The sequence below is a fragment of the Lipophrys pholis genome, assembly GCF_963383615.2.
Source record: "Lipophrys pholis genome assembly, chromosome: 8".
In the NCBI taxonomy this organism is placed as follows: Eukaryota; Metazoa; Chordata; class Actinopteri; order Blenniiformes; family Blenniidae; genus Lipophrys; species Lipophrys pholis.
Window position 1 is genome coordinate 3,741,219 of NC_137630.1, and position 9,439 is coordinate 3,750,657.

The window sequence follows — 9,439 nt, forward strand, 5'->3', positions numbered from 1 at the left end:
TCAAATAAGCAAATAAACAGAAACATCCAATGTGCCCACAAATAGATGACGTGACAATTAGCAAGCCAGTCAATAGTAAGGCTTAATATAGAGGCAGAGTGAAATTGAAAACCTTGTTTAGAATCTCATTCACTTCAGCAATGAAGCCATGAACTAAGTATCCAGTCACATGTCCGAATCAAACTGAGACCGTTTTCCAGAAGATCTCTGGTCTGAACAACAGGTCATGGCCAGTTGTCTGCGCTCTGACACAGCTGATACCATCAGGTTGGATAAAGTCATGATTTATTATTAAACTTCTGGAGAACTTGATGATGTGTGAGGATCTTTGTAACTAATAAACATTAAATGTACCTTATTTTTCCGTCCTGAGTCACGGCCTTGTCAGTGTGGAAGGTGGTTTTGTGGCCTAAGGATTTTTAAAGCTACACTGTTGGAAGCTGTAAGTTCTTTTTGAATATAACTCACAGGTTCAAAAGTAACTCCCTGGTTTCTCACAGTGGTGCTGGAGGTCAAAGTAATGTTACTATATGTTTAGATAATTTGTCTTTCAGAAGTTTTGGGCAAAATATATTAACTTGTGTTTTATCTGAGTTCGGAAGCAGAGAATTGTGGCTTATCCAGGCTTTAAGACAAGCGTCTAGATAGACAAGTTGATCAGTATGATCTGGTTAAATAGATTTGTGCATCATCTGCATAACAATGGAAACTAGAACGCACATCCGGTAGAGTGCAGACCTTCGCCAATGCAACATTTGTTCGCGGAACCGATTTAGCATCGCTACCATGATAGCTGTTAGCTCATATTGATGTTAACTCGGTAGGTCAGGTACATCACTGTGTGAAACACTGAACAGGGAGCACCTCCATGGCAACAGAAGTGATGACACACAGACAACCTTGTGTGTCGCTGTCGGGTATATATCACTACATCACTATGTCAATATATCACTATATATATATATATATATATATATATATATATATATATATATATATATATATATATATATATATATATATATTCTATGGCCACTCCAGGGCTTCATAAAGGCGTAACTCTTCATTAGAGTATTGACTTATATCCTTTCTTTGTTGAACTGGCATCATCAACGCAGCGCTGCCAGTGAACGCCATGGTGAGAGTTAACCACGGTTAAAAAGTTAGCGGAGGTCTGGAGGTGCCTTAACTTTTAAGTCAAGATAACACCCAATTAAATTCAACCGAGTTTTGAACAACAACATATCAGTGCTGTTAAAGTTAACGGTCGGTAGTAGTGTGTTTACACTGCAGCAGCGGGCACACTGACAATGATGTAGTCAGTATGCCAGCCCACGGGAGGGCGCTGTTGCTTGATTTTGTAATGAAACTGCACGGACGTGTGTGCAGAGAGCAATATGCTATATATGAGAAGAAAATGGAGAGCAACCGACATCCGCATGGACTGATGATGCTGTCAGGGAAGAGTCTCAACTATAAAACTAATGATATGGATGATAAAACCAGAATACGGACGCCGAGTCATACTACTACAGGTCCGCCATGTTTGTTTACAAGTGAATGAGCAGGAAGAAGGGGAGGGAGGGGGAGATATGCGCATGCACAGTAACAACGTTACTCCATCAGTCTCTGCAGGAGGGAATTTCCACCGTGAAAGAATTTTTCCACCTTAGGAGTCGGTATAAAAACTTTGCGGATAAAAGTGGATCCGCACACTGGTGCCGTAAAAATGGACCTCCCAAAGGTGAAGAAAGTTTTGTGGATACACTCGTATTCGTTGTCGTGTAAACGAGGCCTTAGAGACCCGATCAAACCGCCTGGAAAACGCCACGCAATTACAACAGCTGCTTGTTTGGGGCGCTGTCGCCTAAAACAAACACTGACCAGAGAGGAAGTAAAGAAGAAACACGGCTCCTTGATTGGTCTGGACCAAAACCGGAAGTCCCACTGCTTTAGCCCATGATGGCTAGGCTAGTCAGCTCGTGGCTAATGGGTAGCCACAAACAACCGCGATATATAGTTTTCAGACTGGATATCAATGAGCGCCTTTCTCACTATTTCTTCCTCACTACTCCACGTCTGAATCTGAGATATTTTCCAACTTTTTTTTTTCAGTATCTAATTCTTCTGATTCACGCGGTTAGCTTTATTTGTTTACTTCTCAGAATGCATTGGGCACTACCTCATGTCCTCTCACCCCGCCCGCGAGAAAGATCGTTTGTAAAGGAAACAAAATCGATGTTTTCAAGGGGACCAGAGATCGGTTGTTTAGTCTGGTTCAGACTTCGTGGGCGTGTTCTCGTCGCCCAAACAAAATGGTTTTTCCATGAAGAGAACTGCAGTCTGGACCAAACGGGAATATGAACACACCCTGGCTCAATCACCACAGACCTCCCGTGTGTCCACAATGGAGGGAATATCTTACCTCCCCAGTACAAAAACACAGATGAAAACAGCCCAGCAAAACGTTATGGTGACACCTTCAAAAAATTGTACGCACAGTGCGTACAGGAAGGCTGGCGGCGCTACTGCCCCCTCCGACTTCTCCACAGTTTACAGCTTGTACCGTATTGTTAACAGGATTTTTAGTGTCCTTTTGTTTTGTTCTGTGCAGTCTTTTTTCAGTATTACCTATATGATCCCGTCTTCTAACACCGTTTCTAACTGTTTCTCATATGTGTCTGTATCCATGTTGGCTGTTGTCCTTCCTTTATCGGACGGTAGAATATTGATGGTTTTATCTTGTCTGAGTGCACGTGTTATTTTTTCGTCTTTCTTTATGATGTTTCTGTGGGAGAGTTTTGCTGATATTAATATGCCTCTGAGGACTACTAGACGCAACTGAAACATGTCAGCAAGGTGAAAACATCCTCCTTCACTTGTCTATAAAAAACTAAATAAAAACATGCGTCTGCACCTCGTCGGAACACCAGAGTGCTGCGTCGCGTCGACATTCCAATAACCCAGTTAACAAAATGTAGAGGGTCAAAAGATGATAGGATACAAAAGCAGACACCCCTATTTTATTTTATTTTTCATTAAGTTTTATTTAATTATATTTGTCATTCAAAATACTAATAGACCTTTTTCACGACAACTGGAAGCAGCATCTTAAGGAGTCAGGTCACTTCCTGTTTGAGCTGTTCTCATTAGAAATGGACTTTATCTTTTCACCAGCGCCGCTGAATTTGCCCGTTTTTTCGTTCGCTGATGCGTAGGCTATCGCAGCGGCGAATACACGAACAAATACACTTGAAGAAGGGTATAAGTTCTTCCATGAAGACTATATTCACAGCTATCAAGGTAAGAAAAGACGTAGTTCAGTGAGCTAACCGCGGCGCTAGCTACAACATAAGATGAACATAAACATGGTGATTAAGAAGCCTCATCTAGTGTGCTAAAGTATTTGATGTATTTAATAGAGGCATAATCTAGACTTTTAAATGCTATGTCAACATTCTGATATGTGTTTGCTATTATAATATGGGAAAGTTATGATGATGATTCGAGATGTTCACCTTGACCCTGCTCAGATACTGTGGAGGGACAGGTAGTGGTCAGAGCTCCATGCTTCAGGTCCATGAGGGAACATGAGGAACCTCACAGACTGCAGGTTGAAACAGTCAGAGAGTCGCTGGGCTCATGTTCAGTAGTTTGACTTCCTGTTCTTCAGCTGTCATAGATGCCAGCTGAAGAACTTTCATGTACGATGGACAACTGCTGTACGACTGAGAGCTTACAATTTCTCTTCTGCTGCGGTGGCAGCAGACGGTAGAATATTGATGGTTTTATCGTCTGTTTGGCCATTTCCGTGATGCTTGCAGAGGAAGTGCAGAGGAGGAGTCTGCTGCCACCGCACTGGCAGCTCGGATGATCAGGGGCTCCACCAAACAAACTGCTGCTATGAAGCGCGGCCTGCAGATGGAGTCGGAGGTGCTGGCAAACTATGCTGAGCTGATGAGGGTCAATGTACTCAGTTGGCTTCATCATTTGCCCCAAGACATCATATCTTGGGGCAGGTCCAGATGGCAGGGTGTATGACCTATCAGAATCACCCCCATTTGGACTGGTTGAGGTAAAAGGCAGTACCAAAAACGATGTGTCCCAAGTTGCTTAGCTCAAGGTTCAGGATGGCCACGCAAGTCTGAGGCGTTCACACACATACTACTGGCGGGGACAGGGTCAGCTGGTTATCACCGGGTTGGAATGGTGCCACTTTGTCCCTGACACACTCACAACCATAACTGCAGAGCAAGAGTGGCGTGAGGAATCGTTCATTGACCAGATGAAATCAAAACTGGACATGTTTTACTTCATCAATGTGTTTATTTCACTGCAGTAATGATCATAACAAAATGTATAAATGACCCCTTTGTCCCTTTGTGTTTTGAACATTAAATCTCAAGTTGTGTGAATCACTGTAAATAGTGCAAATAGTGCCAATTTTAAAACCTGATGGATGTGTCCGTTGCAAAGGATGTACTATCTAAATATTGTGCTGCCATTCGTGTTTAGATTTGGTGGATATTCATTTGCAGCATAATCCACTATCAATTTAGAGTACGGTTCTAAAATGTTAACTTAAATAGGTCTTCAGAATGATCTGTTTTTACGAGAACTTGTAAATTTAACTTGTTTCCTTGCAACTAAAATCAATCAATCCACAAATTAAATTAATTTAAAATATACCAGTATAGTATTTTGCTCAAGTGTATTTTAATTTAAGAATACATTTAAAAGAATAACAACTCTTAAAACACGTACATAACTAATGCCCATGAACTTAATTTAGTCAGATCTGATTGACAGTTCCTATTAAAGTGAGCAGCACAGGAGAGTCCCAGATGTGGCAGCACTTGACTCTGGCGATTGCTCGCTCCACAATGATCCGCAGACGAGCCATGGATTGGGTCTCCTCAGTCTCTTTCTTGCTGAACTGACCAGGATGACGAAAAAGTGGAACGGTGAGTTTGGCTCCAACTTCATCAAGGAGGTCTCGAATGAGGAAGAACCTTATCTGCCATGACTTCATCTCCTGGCTGCAGCAGAGGAGGGATTCCACTGGGTGCGACAACAGTAATGCACCGTGACTCTTTATTGGGCTTTGTCACAACCTTGGTGATGACATCATCATTAGATTGAGGCACGCTGAAGCAGGGAGAGAACTAAAACATGCAGGACAGGGGCCCTCCAGGACCGGGGTTGGAGACCCCTGCGCTAGACCATGAATACATATTTGGTTGGTGGAGGTGTTCAAGAAAAATTCCCATCAGCCTGATAAAAGGACACCTGCTCCTGTTATGGATTCTCCAAACATGTGCACTGGTCTAATGTCTGCAAAGACCCAATAACCATGTGACTGTTCCCTCAGCAACGGCAGGTATGAGCTCTCCATATGGATCTAATGAACTAAACCTTCTAACAAAACCATGATTGCAGCATCTACTGACTGGCCTCCTGCCAGTGCAGCAACCGCGAGTCTTCTCCATGTCACAACATGAAGTCAGCTGATAGAAACAAGCATTTCAGTCCTTCAGGCTCAGTAGATCTCTGTGTCCCCTCGAGTCTCGCCTCTTTCACTGGAAACCTATTAATGATAAAACACTCTCCGATCGGCATAGAAACAGCAGCTGTACTTACTCACACATTTTGTCTTGCGATCAGAAAGCATGTAGGAGACAATAAAGGGATGAATGAATTTTGATTCAGTCAATCTGAAACCAGAATGTTCATACATACCTTGCCTTCCAAGATTCACACTGATTGGCCAGAACATTGGGACGGGTTCAGCTTTATTACAGGAGTTATCAGTTTGATTCAAACATTTTATTCTTCAAACAGATTCAGATACAAGCAGATACAGGCGCATGTCAAATGTTATGGTGGATATTTGTACATTATTTACATTTAATAATGTATGAATTTAATCTACAGTTTTATTGTTCAATATACAATTTCCAAAAAGATGACTGATAATTATGACCTTGAGTTTAAAGAATTGGGTTTAGAGAAAATAATTTAATATCTTTATGATTCTACGATCTATTTATAAGTAACAAATTGAAGGTTTTCACAGAACAATTAATGTTGCATGTTTTTTTTCCTTTTATATTTGCAATTGCATGAGGCCATATGGGAATCAAAATTGCATTTTAATTTTTTTTAATATTGTCTGAGGAGAGTAGGGATTAACACTGATAAATAAACATCCATTGAAGTATAAAGATAAATATATAACATTTTCGCCACTTCTGATGTGTGTGCAAATATTCTGACGTTTATGAGCACGTTTAAGTCATCAATGCAGCAGTTCACACAGTAGAAGAAAGTAAAATAATTATAATCTCTCAGGGTCTTAGTGCTCAGACCCTAAATAGACTAAGAAATATTTTTTATTTTGACTTTATTGTCAACACTTTCACTATATTTAATGATGTGTAACGACACGAGGATTTTTTAACAGATAAAAATCCTGTGCTTTGCTCTTCTTGCCTGAGAAGGATGAAGAAAATGTTTAATTTCTTGCTCCTGAATGCGGAGAAATCCTGTTTCTATCCCTTTATACAGCGCTTCCAGCTTTTTATTCTTTCTTTAAAACGGAGCTAATAGATAACGTCATTGTCTGATGATAAACAACATATCTGTCTCTGATTATGGTGATTGAAGTGGTCTTTTAGTGTGTTCTTCATCTTCATTCTTCCTGTAGGAGAAGAATGGAGGCATAGAATGATAGAACGCAGCTCTACAGCCGTTTCCATGGCAATCTACGTAAACACACGCCGGTTAAAGTTCTCTTTCACATGAAGCCACATGAAGGCTCATTTTATGGCTAAAAATATCTAAGCTTTCATTTACAGTAGGAAGTAGTTTGTTTTGTAGTTGCTGATGAAGCTAAACTATTGCTTCATTACAAAGAAGTTCTGTGGGTAGAAACTAATATTGGGCCTCATAGCGGAAAAGGGAAAAGGTCTTTAGACACCTTAAATCTCATTCTGCTGATGTGGTTGTTTCTACAGGAAACACATTAAACCAACTTAAAAACCCAGATCGAGGTATAACTGGATCTCCCAGGCTTATCAATCATGTTTTACCTCTCATGCCCGAGGCGTGGCAATACTCATGAGAAAGACGATGCCTTTCCAGCTCACTTCCTCAGTAACTGACCCCAGAGGCAGGTTTGTCATGGTTTCTGTGTCCATCAACTCATTGTCTCAATGTGTACGGCCCAAACATAGATGATCAGGTTTTTTGAAAGGTTTTGGATCTGGTTCCAGATACCAGCAGGTCTAATTTAATAATAGGAGGCAATTTAAACAGCTATCTTGACCTACTATAGGCTACTGTCCACCTCCAAATATTGTGTTGATAGATTTTATCGACACAATAAAGTTCCTGAACAATTTACTGAACTCAAGAAATTTTGTGGACATTTGGAGAATTCAACACCCCACTGAAATAAAGAGTACTCTTTTTATGCCCGCGTCCAGAAATCCTACAGCAGATTGGACTATTTCCTGGTTAATGCTAACTTAATTCCTCATGTCACAAAATACCACAGAATGCTAATATCTGACCATAGCCTGTTGACGATGAAACCGAATATTTCACTGATCCACAATAGATATTTATGACCCTTCAACCCAACTTTACTTAGTGAAGCTAAATTTATTAAGGACGTTACGGACAAACCCTTTAGGCCCTGGAGCTCAGTTTGACTGTTTTCACTGCTGTTGCTTTTACATTCATATTTCACTATTTAAAGTGTTTATCTTGAATAATTGTTGTCCCTTTTTTGAGCACAACCTCACCGACATGATTCTACATTTATTTATTCATTTTGACACACTGGATGAACACACTGGACCTCACCCCCCCACAAAAAATATATATATATATTTATGTATATATTTTGGGGAATTTTTTTCATTGTTGGCGACAAGAGCATGTTTCTCGAACTAATTTCACAACCGAGAAGCCTCAGACTCGGTTCATTACACAGACCGATGGACCAAATTATATGTATCTTTAACAAATTCAATACAATTTATAGACAGTTGTATAAAGTCTAGATTAACATATTAGCCCTAAAATTGCAAAAAAAAAAAAAAAAGGAAATATGAGAAAGTAAAAGATAGATTTATATTTTGACAGGCACAAACATGAAATAAAAGATGAATTAGGGCATTTGTAATCGAATTCTTACAAAAAAGTTACAGGTCAGGTGTTTAAATGAGTTTTCATGAGACCGGTGCATGTTCTAATACGCAGCGGGGGCACAGGCTGTGCCAGCCGGCTGTGTGATGCCAACCGCCGGGTGGCAGAGGTTGATCTCTGCCTGTACAGCTCCGGACAACGTTTATGAACAAGAATTCCTCCACTGTACCATGAATAGCAACATATCCAATCTAGTTCTTATTAAAAAGTTCAAAGTTTTGAGTGTAAATTGAGTTTTTATGTGAAAACGGGTATTCAGCGGTGCTTTCAGTGCCGAGACACCGAGCAAGGGACGATATTTCCGGGGGAGGACACAGCGTTTCTCGGGGAGGGGAGTATTCCCGTGACTTAGTCTGTACAGCACCTGAAAACACACTGAAACTCCACAGTTATATGAAAAAAGGCCTATCTAACATAATTCCCATGAAAAAAGTTACATATTTTGTGTGTAAAATCAATTTTCATGTTGATTCCCGAGGAGAGCGAGTCGCTCCACAAGTGATACAACTTGTTAATAGGAGTGACTGATCAATAGGAGTGACTGATCAATAGGAGTGACTGATCAATAGGAGTGACTGGTCACTCCTTGGTTGACAACCGCAGGTCACTGGCGTGAACTATCGAAGCCTCTGTGGACCCACAGGAGGCGACTTGCTGAAGCAACCTGGGAATAACTCAACTTCCAGGCATCACAAATGACCATTTACCAATCAACGATTAGCAGTACTTGATTACGTGTGATGACTAAATTACGGGAAGTAATTTACGATTCAAGGTATTAATGAAAATAAATTGGGGATTTATAAATTAATAATTGAAAAGAGGTTAAATTACTTCAGTGGGATGAATCACAGAGAGTGATCTACAATTAATTTAGAATAAATTGTTAATTACACTAATTTGGTTATTTATTTATCAACAATCAGAGAAGTAATCAAGAAGGAGTTGGAATTAATTAGGTAAAGTTGTGATTGACTAATTAATACAATGAATTACTTTGAATGCACTAAACCACTGAAAATGAATTAAAGGCAGTCGGGATCATTAATTGAATAAACTTGTGATTTATCAATTAATAATATCAGATAATTGGGAGCTGGGATGAGACAACCACTGAAAAGTGATGAAAAGCATTCCTGATTATTAATCGATTAAATTTGTTTATTTATTAATTAATAGGGAATACTAATTATCTATCTGCAATAAAGTCACTGAAATGACTTAG